The 13,245-nt window shown below is 40.8% G+C and overlaps 1 pseudogene; it reads left to right on the top strand.

The window, feature by feature from the left end:
* The first annotated feature begins 594 nt into the window (after positions 1-594).
* Positions 595-718, top strand: LOC143639586 (U4 spliceosomal RNA; annotated as a pseudogene).
* The last annotated feature ends 12,527 nt before the right edge of the window (positions 719-13,245 follow it).

The raw sequence follows: 13,245 nt of genomic DNA, 5'->3' as shown, positions 1-13,245 counted from the left end.
AGGCTTCAACACCAGTTTTATTAGAAGGACCCTATATTAGGCTACAAAAATGACAAAGCAGTGGTTCTCAAATTTCAGTGGTTATGTTGAAAATGCAGATTATGCATATTGGGCATGGTGGCACATGCCTATAATCCCAGAGGCTCAGGTGGCTGAGGCAGGAGGATCTAGAGTTCAAAGCTAGCCTCAGCAATTTAGCAAGTCTTTAAACAATACAGTGAGACCCTGTTTCTACATAAAATATAAAAAACGGCTTGGGATGTCACTCAGTGGTTAAGGCCTCCTGGGTTCAATGTCCAGTACCGTTAATAAAAAAGAAAGAAAATGCAGATTTGCAGATTATTTGGCCAAATGTCAGAGGTTCTAATTAGATAGGTCTGGAGGTGGGGGTCAAGAAATAAGAATTTTTCAGTAATTTTCAATAAAGATTCTGATGTAAGAGTTTTAAGAACAACACTTTAAGAACCACTACTATCTCTGAAAGAAAGGAGTTTCTAAAGGTAGGACTTGGAAGTTATTTATAATGCTAGACTCAATGCTGGAGCTCCTGCAAGGTCTTTTAATAGCTGACATTTTCTGAGTCTTAAAAGTCATAGCTTTGCGCAGTGGCAGTATGGTAGCCAATGAGGTTTATCCGAGGCGCGATTATTGCTAATTGAAAAGTCAAGCCATTCCAGAGCATATTCTATACATTCTCATTTGTTCCTTATGGTCCTATGAGAGAAGTGCTGTTATGCTCACTTTGCAGATGAGGAAACTGAGGCACAGAGAGATGAAGTCACTTTCCCTACAGCCTACAGCTAGTTAGTACCAGATGGTTTGGCACTTGAACTTATACACATAACCGCTTCACCATGCTACTCCAGCTGGTGTTCTTGTGTACTGATCACTTCTCTCTGGGTTTGGCAAGTAGAGGGATGGGGGGAAATGGGCAAAGAGTGTCAAAGCCAAAAGGGACTATTCCAGATACCTCATTTCACAGCTGTGAAAACTGAGGCTCTTCTGAGCATCTAATATAGGACCAAAAGACACCTCGCCTTTTCATTTCTCATGCGTTCTCTTTGATGGCAGCCCTTTTCACTCTTCAACTGATAACGACAACGGGATTGCTTTGGTATAATGGAAAATACGTAGATATTGACACCAAACCTTGTTTCAAATTCTGGCTGTGTCTAGCCAGCTGCGTGACCTGGGGCAAATAACTTTCTTTGGAGCTCCGATTCCTCACCTGTGCAATTGAAATGACAATGATACCCCCTGTCCTGGGGATAATTCACATAGTCTAGCACATTTTATGGCAAATAGTAGAAGCCATAGGTGGTAAGTAGTTACTGTTTCTCATTTCTTTTCTCCTCCTGTGGCATGTGGAATAGGAGTCTGCTTAGAAATGGGGAGGTTGTCTAGCGCCCCAGTGTACTTGTTATGCTTGACATTGTTCACCTTCCCCTTTTAAGAAAAGAGGTATCACCTTTTTGGACATTGTATTTGAGGTAGAGATTTCAGGTCCTGTATGCACATTGTCCACTGAAATTCTAATATTAAATGTAGCTCCCTCAGGAACTTAAGCATTAAAATGCCTGACCCTGAAATGTTTAACTAGAACAATCCTATTACTCCATAAGCTAGAATTTCTATCCCAAGAAAGCAGAAGAACAAGTAGGATGGATATTTCTATCCAAGGATAGACTCTCAATGGAACATCCTATTTTGCTAAGCAATCAGATTATCATTGTAGAAAATTTAAGAAATACAAAAAGCCAGATTTCATCTTAACTAGTAGGCAATTGGCTTGGAACTATTTCAGTAAGATCCCGTGGAAGTACACCTTGCAGAGGATTTCTGGTTATGTTATTGGGTGTTTCGTTTATTTGCAGTGCTAGGGACCAAATGCAGGGCCTTGCACATGTGAGGCAAGTGCTTCACCACTGAGCTACACCACCAATCCCGAGTTGGTTGCTTATATCTCCTTACCTCTAGAAAGTGCTCAAGGGATATTCAAATTGTGTGGAATTTCCACACTTTTCTCTTGTAATAAGAGCTAGGAAGGAGTTAGCTGTGGCTAAGATTGGAATTTTCTCCAATGGTGCTTATAGAATTGAAGTAGAAATACCCTCTACCTTTCAGATCTGTAATCAAACACAGTGTACCAGTGACCTCATTGTGGCAAAAAGATAGGGCATCTGCTTCCTTTTTCAACTGTAAACTTCAGCTTGTAATATACTAGGTAGTCATACAAATATTAGCCACAGAACCAGATAATCCTAAAGCAAAGGGCATCCAGGACTCTGCAGATTCCTTGGATACATAATCCAGTACCTAGATTCTCTTTGGAACAGGACAAAATGGAATTCCCCATGTAAATGTAGAATTCAAGTCTTACAAAGCACTGCATGCTGGGCACTATTCTATACACGGTACATTCATTTACTCATTTAATCCTCACAGCACAACTTTCAGGAGATACTGTTATTTTCATACCTGTTTTGTAGATGAGGAAACTGAGGCAGACAAACTAAGTAACTTGCTCAGGATCCTGCTGCTAATAAAAACACAGTACTAAGATTGAACAAAAGCATCTCTGATTGCAGCAAGTATGCTCTAATTCAGTCGTTGTTTTTCTTAGGTCATTCTCTTTTCTAGCTGTGCCAGAATTTTAAAAAATCGGCAGTGCTGAGTGGGTCAGCAAGGTCGATATCTGTTAAGAGTCAGAGGAATGCTTTCTGCACTGACTAGGATTCAACCAGAACTAATTTCTCTTGGCTGTTGTTAGGGCCCTCAGCAATGCAGATAGGGTCTGATATTTGTATCCTCCAGTCAGGGTTCATGAAGATGATTTGAGTGTCTATTCTCATTGGACAATTTTATGAAGTCAATATAATCTAGGTACCCAAAGGCAAGCAGAGTACTGGTCAAGCCATCCCCAAAGCTTCCTGCCATTCCTAATGGTGACTGATGGAAATGTTTCCCCTGAGGACAGCTATGGTATTTCTAAAAACAGATCCCTAGCCAGAGACATCAAGAAGTATAGCCTAGTCTCAGTAACTTCCTATTGGAGATATCTGAGGAAGTATCTATTTATATCTGCAATCTAAGGATTGATGTTCATTTATTTGATCGTTTAACATATCTATTAAGTGCCTACTACATGGTGGCCATAGGGATATAGTCAGAGAGAAGACAGACAAATCCCTGCCCTCAGGACTTGCTCGCTTAATGTTCAGCAGGTTTTTTAATTCTATTCTCCTTAGAATTATAATCTCCTTTGAAGTACGACCTCCAAAATTGCGTCCGTTTCCCCATAAGTAACACAAAGTGTATTAGTTTCCCCAGGGAAGCTGACTCAGAGCCAGAGCTTAATGTGTAGAAAGATTATTTGGGGATGCTCCCTGGAGCACTTGTGAGGAAAGCAGAGTAGACAGGGCGAATGAGAAGTGGAACTGTGACAAGCCTCAACAAAGGCTTCAGGTGACACCAGTGGGAACTCTGGAATTAGGGTGGCCTTTCTATATTGAAGGCAGAGGGGCATTATATTTGTATAATCCTCTATAAAGTGGTCATTGGATACATAATCCTCGGTGTTATGGTTTAGATTTGGAATGTCCTCTGAAAACTCATATTTTGAAAGCAAATTGCCTCAATGCAACAAGGTTCACAGGTAGAGCTTTGGGGTAGTGATTAGAGCTTTGACTTCACCAGTGGATTAATCCACTTGCTGAATGGACAAAGGGTGCTAACTATAGGAAGGTGGAGTGCGGCTGGAGGAAGTAGGTCCCTGGGGGTGTGGCTTTGGGCTATATATGTCCTGGCCCTTTCTCCCCTCCTGGGTTCCCCTTCTTGGCTGTCTTGAGTAGCTTTCTTCCACCAGGCCCTTCCACCATGATATTCTGCCTCACCTCAAACACAGAACAACGGACTCAGTCACCCATGGAGTGAGACCTCTGAAACCATGAGGCAAAATTAGCTTTTCCTGCTCTAAGTTGTTCTTGTTGGGCATTTTGGTCACAGTGATGAAGCTGACTAACACACACTTGGGGCTGCAGACTTGGGCAATGCAGCTTCTTAGATGAATGGAAATTCCCAGAGAGCTGTCTTTAGGCAGCACCTCCAGCAGCTAGGAGAACATGTACTTTAGTCCTCAAAGGAGATTTCCATGCATGACAGCATCCTCTACAGAAGGACAGGACTCCAATCCATGAGACCTTGTCAGATCTCACATTCTATGATCCTAAGGATATAGGGGACTGGTAATTCCACTGCTGCCTGCTCTTCTAACCAGACACCATATTATGGTGAATGCCCTGTGATAATGTTACCCTAGGAGACTGCTTTCTAGGTGATTACACAATGCTCCAAACACGCAAAAGACTTTGACTGAAAGACTCTACTACTCTCCTCAAGCTTCCACCTGCATCCCATGGGCTCTGTGGGCTCTCCCCGCCTAGGGAACTTCAGAGTCTATGTTGGTGCTTCGAGTACCATCACAGTCTTCAGTCTTCTCCAGAAATAATATGGATGCAACTACATCCTGCACAATCTTGGAGATCAGGATTTTGCAAACATTCTTGAGAGCTGAACCTGGTCCTTGCATCTTAATCAAGAGGTTCCTGGTTTGTGAGGGAGCTGTAGGCAAAGGAATGCCGCAGCTGAGATAAGCAATTTCTAAGTTGGTCCTGCCACCTGGTGGTCATATGTCAGACTTGCAAACTAGAACCCTGGGATTTGATTAATACTCTGGAAAAGGTATCTTCTACATGGGCTCCTCCCTTACACCTGGCAATGAATAAAACACTTCAAATTTGGATTTAAGTTATCTCAAAACCTGTCTCCATGAGTTATGCCTTCCCTGGAAAGTCCACCAGTCTTTCAAGCCCCAACTCAGATACCTTCAAAGCTTTCCCACCAACCCAGCAGTCAGACCTTCCTTCCCCTGGGCTGCCTTGAAACAGCATGGCCTGGCTGCACTAGGGTGACCTGTTTTGTGGGACATCTGGTGAGGCTGAGCTCCTGTGCTACTTATTTTTGTGTTTATGCTCGTTTTTCTTGCTTCATATGTAGTGTTTTCCCAGGGGATTGTGGGTCATCTCTGCCCATTCACGTCACTCTGCTCCCTGCCCTTCAGGGTTTCAGTCTTACCAAAGGCATGTTGGGAGTGAGGATAAAGCTGTCAGCACAGTTGGCATTTGGACCATCGTCTTCCTGTCCTTTCTTTCTCACTTCCGCCTCACCCTCGTTTTCACAGTGCCTCTACCTGTCAGAGGCAGGCTCTCACTGTCCACAGGGCCCCATGATTCATGATCCAATTTAGACATCCCTCTTATACCTTCACTGTCCCTGCTAGTTTGAATAATAACCTGGGCTTGCTTCCAGACTCCTTGCCTCTTACTTTATATGCAATCATTATTTAGGAATATCAAAACCTTATTTTGTGGGGAGCCTAAGAAAACAACCCTTTCCATTCTTATACCCAACAACTTACTGCTTGGGATCATCCTGGTCTCTTAAGTGCATTAAGCAAGGTGCACAAAGAATATGGTATCTGGTCAACCTAGTGTGACCCAGGAAACTCACTCATTCACTCATAACTCTGCTCCACTCAGAACTCCCTCTTCTCCTGCAATTAAGACTTCTGATCTTACTCTTACCTCTTATCACCTGGCACCACTGCCACTCCAGCAGGTCTTTAGTACTTGGAGAAACTATGGACCGTCAAAGAGGCTCCTCAGCACATCCTGAACTATGGGGAAGGACATCAGAGTGTGACCTATCATCTGGCTCTTGCCTTTGACACATTATTACCTTCCACTCTCTTTTTTTTCTTATTGATCCTTAGTGCTGAACCTGATCCTTTTCAGGTGCTCAATATATGTCAAATAAACAAATGAGTCTGTTGAGGGGGAACTTGAGGGTCAATACCTGTGATGCTCAGAGATCGCTTTTTGGCTTCAGTTGTTTACCTACATACCTATTAGCTCCACTTTTTATTGATTAGTAGTCAGACATACCATAATCATTTTGTCCTCACCATCAGAGCTTATATTTATTGAGTATGTTTTAGGCATCAAGTGTTTTTACATAATTTTGTAATTGAGGCCTAATAAAAATCCAGCAAGCTAGACACTATATTATCATTACTATTTTACAGTCAGGGAAACTGAGGGTTTCCTCAAAAAACTCCACAATGGTTGAGTGAGTGCTTGTAAGTAAGGGGGCAGGACTCGAACACAGGTAGTAGGGCTCCACAGATTCTGCTCCTACTCACTAGACATTCCTACCAAAGACTCACCGTGGCCATTGCTATTGGCCTCTAGCTCCCTGCTCACTAACTTTCTTCAGTTTCTCTTATAAGTTCTACATTTTATAGCTATGTGTCTACTTAGTCAAGGCCCTGAATTTTCTTTTTGTACCAGGGATTGAACCCAGGAGCATTTGACCACTGAGCCACATCCCCAGCCCTCTTTTATACTTTAGAAACATGGTCTTGCTAAGTTGCTTAGGGCTTTGCAAAGTTGCTGAGGCTGGTTTGAAATTGTAATCCTTCTGCCTCAGCCTCCCGAGTCACTGGGATTACAGTCATGTGCCACCCTGCTGGGCTAAGGTCCCAAATTTTTGTTCATTATGGCACAGATGATTTGACCTGCAACTTTAAAAAAAAATTAGTTGTAGTTGGACACAATACCTTTATTTCATTTATTTATTTTTATGTGGTGCTGAGGATTGAAACCAGGGCCTTGCTGTGCTAGGAAAGCACTCTACAACTGAGCCACAATTCCAGCCCCATTGACCTGTAACTTTTTAAAAGTAGATATTAGCAGTCATCTTTGACAACTCTAGAAAAGACTCCATAGTGCTTTCAGGGAATAATTCATTTGGGTTATGTTCTTTCCATATGATTCTACCAGGATAAAACAGTTGCAAAGCATATGCAGAAAAATGAAAAAAAAAATGTGGCTTGTGGTATCATCAGAGATAAAGTAGCTATATTTTATAAAACATGTGCTCTCAAAATATTAGTTTTTGTTTTAGAAGTGTTCATCAACATTTAAATGGACTAATTTATCCAGATTGAATGCTAGGTGCTGAGGATCCGGATGTGAAGCAGATACTGCCCTGGCCTTCAAGGACTTCACATAAATTGCCAATTTTAACTTCCCAAGATAAAGGAGATACTTACAAAACACCCAGATTGATCAGAGAAAGGGAAGGAAAACTTCCAGAGGAGGTGATGTGTGAATCCAGTGTGACACCCAAAAGGGCATTTTACCAGGTGGACGAGGACAAGGAGGGAGGAATTGTAGGAACAGGGAACTAGACCTGCACAGAGGTGTAAGAAGACATGACATGCTTCTTCTACCCGGTGTTTTCAGGGGAATAGGAGTAGTTTACTTTTCCTGGAATGAGGTATAAAGGGATAAGGCAGGGAGAATGCCTGGAGAACTGTCCTGATAGAATTGTGAGTGAATACAAATCATCAACTCCTTTCTCGCCAAATTTAGAATAAAATGCAAATTCCTTACCAAGGCTGACAAGGCCCTGGGTGATCCGGCCCCTGCCTCCCTCTCTGACCTCATCTCCTACCTGCCCCCTTCTGTTCTGCTCCTGCCGCTCAGGCATCCCTGTACATGAAGCAACTTCCTGAGATCCAGGGAACCTCCTCAATCTCTAGCAGCCTCACCAAGGACTCAGCTATTTCTGTAACCACCAATGTCTGCCTCGCCCTTTTCCTTTCCTCAAGTCGCCTGCACTCTGCTCATCGCCAGGCCACACGTGCTACCACTTTCCTCCTCCTTTTCCAGATTCCAAACCTGGATGACTGACAGCTCACTGGTAATTTCACTGTAAAGCTTATTTGCAGGGAAGTTTGTGGGAGGGAATCATTCACAGGGTGGGATTACGTGGAGGCCTCTTAAAATTTTAAATATTTAATGAGATCAATATGCTATTTACTCTGGTTTGATCATTATATATTGTACACATGTGTCAGATTATTACTTTGTACCACATAAATATGTGTAATTACGACACATTGATTAAAACTTTTAAAAAGATGTTTTTCTAACTGCACATAAACACACACACTTTCAATTTTACTAAAGGAATGTAAAGTAGAAAACTCATGATTAAGCAAAATAACACAAAATATGAATTTTTTCCAAATAAATAAATAAAGTGCAAGGGGCTGTGGTTTGTAAAACAGATCAACGTGTGATTACCTTAAATAGAATCCTAAAATATTAGAGTTAAAGGGTCTTGGTTCATTTCCCTCTCAAGACAAGAATCCTTTCTAAGTAAACTTTTTTTTTAGCACAATTACATGTGCTTAGAATACTTCTTGGTACATATTGGGAGATAAATATGTATGTGTTGAATGGATGCATAACTAAAGGAATAGGTGTTATTTCTATAACTTTCAAGAATATAGACATGAGGCAGGCATGGTGGAGCACATCTGTAAGTAGCCTCCAGCTACTCGGGAGGCTGCAGCAGGAAGATCCCAAGTCCCAGCCCTGGCTAGGCAACTCAGCAAGACCCTGTCTCAAAATAAAAAAAGTTTTAAAAGCTGGGGATGTAATTCACTGGTAGAGTGCCCATGGGTTCAATCCCCTGTACCCAAGACGAAAACAACAACAAACAAACAAACCAGACATTACTCCAAGTAAAGTTCCAGAATCCAGTTTAGGCTGGGAGGACCCTGTTTGAGAGATTGCTATTGGCAATAGTGGGAGGTGTTTTGTTTAAGTTTGGTTTTGCTTTTGGGTAATTCAGGGGGAAAAAAGGCAAACAATACTTTCTAGTGACAATAATTCCCATTTAAAATTCTGAATCACCAGTAAAAAGGAAAGAAAGCATGATCTCACAGCCTTAAGCCATGCAACTTTTCAGACAGGTGTTTGAGGGAAGACTTACGCATTGGTCAGTTTCCCATACTGTGACAAAACACCTGTGCTAATCAACTTAAAGGAGGAAATATTCATTTTGGCTTATGGTTTCAGAGGTTTTAGTCCATGGGAACTTGGTTCTGTCTCTTTGGATCTGTGGTGAGGCAAAACATTGCTGCACCAAAGCTGTTCACCCATTGCAGGATGGAAGCGGAGGGAAGGGCGGAGGAGACTGATGCACCACAATGCCCTTCAAGGGCACACCCCAGTGATCCATCTTCTTTTTACCCTCCTCCTTATGGTTCCACCACCTCCTGATAGCACCACAGGCTAGTGACCAAGCCTTTAACACATGATATTTTGGGGGACAGTCCAGATTCAAAATACTACAGCATATTTTCTGACAGTTGCCTTATTCAGTATATTCTTGTCCCCCTTACACATTTGATTCATGCCCCTTACCCAATCCCAAGACTCTGTCCCTCCTCATCTTCTTACAGGTGGAGAAGATACCAGGCAAGGTCTTTATAATCCTCACAGGCAAAGCCCAGACAGTAAATGACAGATATATTGGGGGTTCAGGGATCAGATTACGACATTTCTACTCCCTCAACACCTTGGTGACCAACCTTATGAAGAAAGAGGAAAGGTTATCAAATGGGTTCGTCAGGCAGTTTTTAGAGTCCCATAGAAACACTTGCCTGTGGCTTCATCTTATTCTGTCCAACCTGTCTGTGTGTCATAGAAATTGATGCCTCCAATACTAGGACAGTTTCTGTATTTTTAGCAGTGGGCTCATCTTACACCTACATGTTAAACAAAGGTGATTCTATCTAATATCAGCTATTTGGAAAGAAATACTGGTCTTCCATCAAATAAGCTATTCTTGTTCCCTGGCACTTTAACTTCTCAAGTCCCACATGTCACAGACTGGAACAACTCTAGAGAATTACAAATCATATTAACATATTAATACCAGGAGCAATGGGCCCTATAACTTCAGCAATTGGAAATCTTGATTTTATAAGACTAGAAAGCCAAACACTTATTAAAACTCAATGAAAACCAATACAAAAACAGCCTCTTAGCATATTTAATGTTTCTACAACTACAAATTTTACATACAATTGCAAAATACAAAATGTATAAAAATTAAATAAGAATTATCCATAATCTATGATTTTTTTACTTTCTTCTCTGTACCTGTGTTTTCCATTTTTCTGTAATGTACATGTGTTTAAAATAATAATGATATCTCTGTTATTCAGCTCAATGTCTATAGAAAAAAGAACATATGCTTTCCCATACTAAATTGATGAACATTATTATTACAGGGAGATAATAGGCTTAAACTACAATGACATTAAACAAAACTATTTTTCTTTTTCTTTTTTGCAGTACTGGAGATGAAACCCAGGGGTGCATTGCCACTGAACTATATGCCTAGATGGTTTTTAATTTTTTTTTTAATTTTGAGACACGGTCTCACTAAACTTCTGAGGCTGGCTTTGAACTTGTGGTCATCCTGCCTCAGCCTCTCTAGCCCCTGGAATTACAGATGGGCACCACCACAAGTTTCTAACACTATTTCTATGAATCTATAACTAACTATGAAGTTGTGGTAACTATTACATTAAGTAAAAGTTCAGCATACAGTTTGAGCACAATTTCTTTATTACTGTCATATTGTATAAAACCATTGGATGACACAGTGCAAGAACAATTTATAAAACTTGAACATGCTATGTCATATTTTCAGTTGAAATATCTGATAGACATATGCAAGAGAATCACTACTGAACTTTTATTCCATTGTTATGGAAAAACCAGCCTACAAAAGAATATAACACCCACCTATTTAAAGATCCTTTTGTGATATTTGATAAAGTTCAGAAAAAAAATCAAGGTGAAATCAGCCTGACAAAGCAGCAGTTATGCATGTAACAAGGAAGGATGCTAAAGCCCCATGAGTAAAAGATGTTGTGCTGAATGTCAGTTTATACTTAGTTGCCTCCAAAGAAACATGGGTGGTCAATAAGATTCCTCATTACTTTGATTCGCTGTTGAAGAAGAGGCAAGATTGGGAGTATGATAATACAACCTCTATTTGAGTGTTCATCTTTTCATGATGTCAAAAGAAGAAATGGGCAGTGAAAAACAGTGTCAGGAGCTTCCCTGGATTAAGATCCCTTTAAGTCCTGATGCACCAGAGTTCTGAACAATTATTGCCTTCAGTCTAGCAGGGTAGTGCCAGGTCACAGTAACTTGGGCATTATCCCAGTCAGATAACAAGGTGTGGCTCCAGGAGTAGGTGTCACCTGCTGGGGTTGAGTTACACTCACCTATTTCTTTGTAATCCTACCCCTTTTCCCTTTTGGAAATAGAATATTCCATGGAACAGCCTCCCCCAATAAAACCAGGGTTCGAGGATGCTCTGTCTCTTTCTTGCCTGCCTTGCCTCCTCTGTGGGAGCTGGGTCAGAGGAGCCGTCACAGAACCCAAAGAAAAAGGTATTTCTCTGTCTCTGTGTGATTATTTCATGCCAGCCCATTTCACCCTGAGTGACCCTGACTGGTTTAGTCCTGTGTTGTCATGGCACCTGAACAGGCAGTTCAGTGTGAATTTTAGAAATTTAGTGGGTTTAGAATTTCTCTCCAGAAGTTAAGTGCACTTAGGATTTCAGAGTATTTGCAATTCTAGAAATCATAAATAAATGTAAACAATTATTGAGGTGATTAATGGGATACATTGCTAAGTTCAGTCCTCTCCCATGGGAAAAGCACTTTTGTGGATTTTTTGATTGTTTTGTGAATTTTTTATATTTCAAAATATTAGGTAAAGATTTTGGCAGGAGGGAATTCATATGCTAGAAATCAATGTTTGGAGAGTGAGAGGAAAAAGGAAAAATTTTTCATGGTGAGATTTAATATGAGGGATTTTCTACTTCTAGAGAGGCAAATTTTGTTTTTCTGATGTTTTTTAAAGGTGCTCAAACAATTTATATTGAGCCTCTTCACTACATTATTGTCCTACAAGACTCTAGCCGCTGTTCCCTATGGGGTCCATAACTAGACCTCCACCCCCCACCCCTCCAGCAGTACTTTTAACCCTTAAACACTCTGACCTGGATGCCAATTGCATACTGCCTTAAGATCTGATAGTAACGCTGGCATCTGCAATTAAAACTCACTTTTAAAGCGAGCACTAATACTATGGTATATAAAGAACTCAAAAAGCTAGACACCAAAACCCAAGTAACCCAATCAATAAATTGGCCAAGGACCTGAACAGACACTTCTCAGAAGAATAAACACATGAAAAAATGTTCATCACCACTAGCAATTAAAGAAATGTAAATCAAAACCACTGTAAGATTTCATCTCACTCCAGTCAGAATGGCAGCTATTATGCATACAAACAACAATAAGTGTTGGCAAGGATGTGGGGGAAAAGGTACACTCATACACTGCTGGTGGGACTGCAAATTGGTGCAGCCAATATGGAAAGCAGTATGGAGATTTCTTGGAAATCTGGGAATGGAACCACCATTTGACCCAGTTATCCCTCTCCTGGATCTATACCCAAAGAACTTAAAAACAGCATACTACAGGGACACAGCCACATCAATGTTTATAGCAGCACAATTCACAATATGTAAATTGTGGAACCAACCTAGATGCCCTTCAATAGATGAATGGATAAAAATAAATGTGGCATATATACACAATGGAATATTACTCAGCAATAAAAGAAAATAAAATCATGGTATTTGCATGTAAATGGATGGAGTTAGAGAAGATAATGCTAAGTGAAGTTAGCCAATCCCAAAACACCAATTGCCGAATGTTTTCTTTGATATAAGGAGGCTGATTCATACTGGGATAGGGAGAGAGAGCATGAGAGGAAGAGATGAACTCTAGATAGGGCAAAGAGGTGGGAGGGGAAGGGAGGGGGCATGGGATAATTAATGATGGTTGAATGTGATGATCATTATTATCCAAAGTATATGTATGAAGACACGAATTGGTGTGAATATACTATGTATACAATCAGAGATATGAAAAATGTGCTCTATATATGTAATAAGAATTGTAATGCATTCTACTGTTATATAGAATTTTTTTTAAAAAAAATTCTAAAAAAAATATATAAAATGCCCACACACTGCGAAGGGAAAATACAAAAGATGGGAGAAGACACACTGCAAGGGGAAGATACAGGGAAACAGTCCATTAACTATGAGAGTGCTAATACCAGCACAGGTCACAGAGACAAGGCAAGCCACTGCCCACCCATAGGATCCTTCCCGGAGAAAGAATGCAGACAAATCAAAAGAGTGCAACCCACTAGGGAAGCTCTGGGCCTTTGT

Source organism: Callospermophilus lateralis, chromosome X (assembly GCF_048772815.1).
Source record: "Callospermophilus lateralis isolate mCalLat2 chromosome X, mCalLat2.hap1, whole genome shotgun sequence".
Lineage (NCBI taxonomy): Eukaryota > Metazoa > Chordata > Mammalia > Rodentia > Sciuridae > Callospermophilus > Callospermophilus lateralis.
This window is presented reverse-complemented; position numbering and strand designations above follow the sequence as displayed.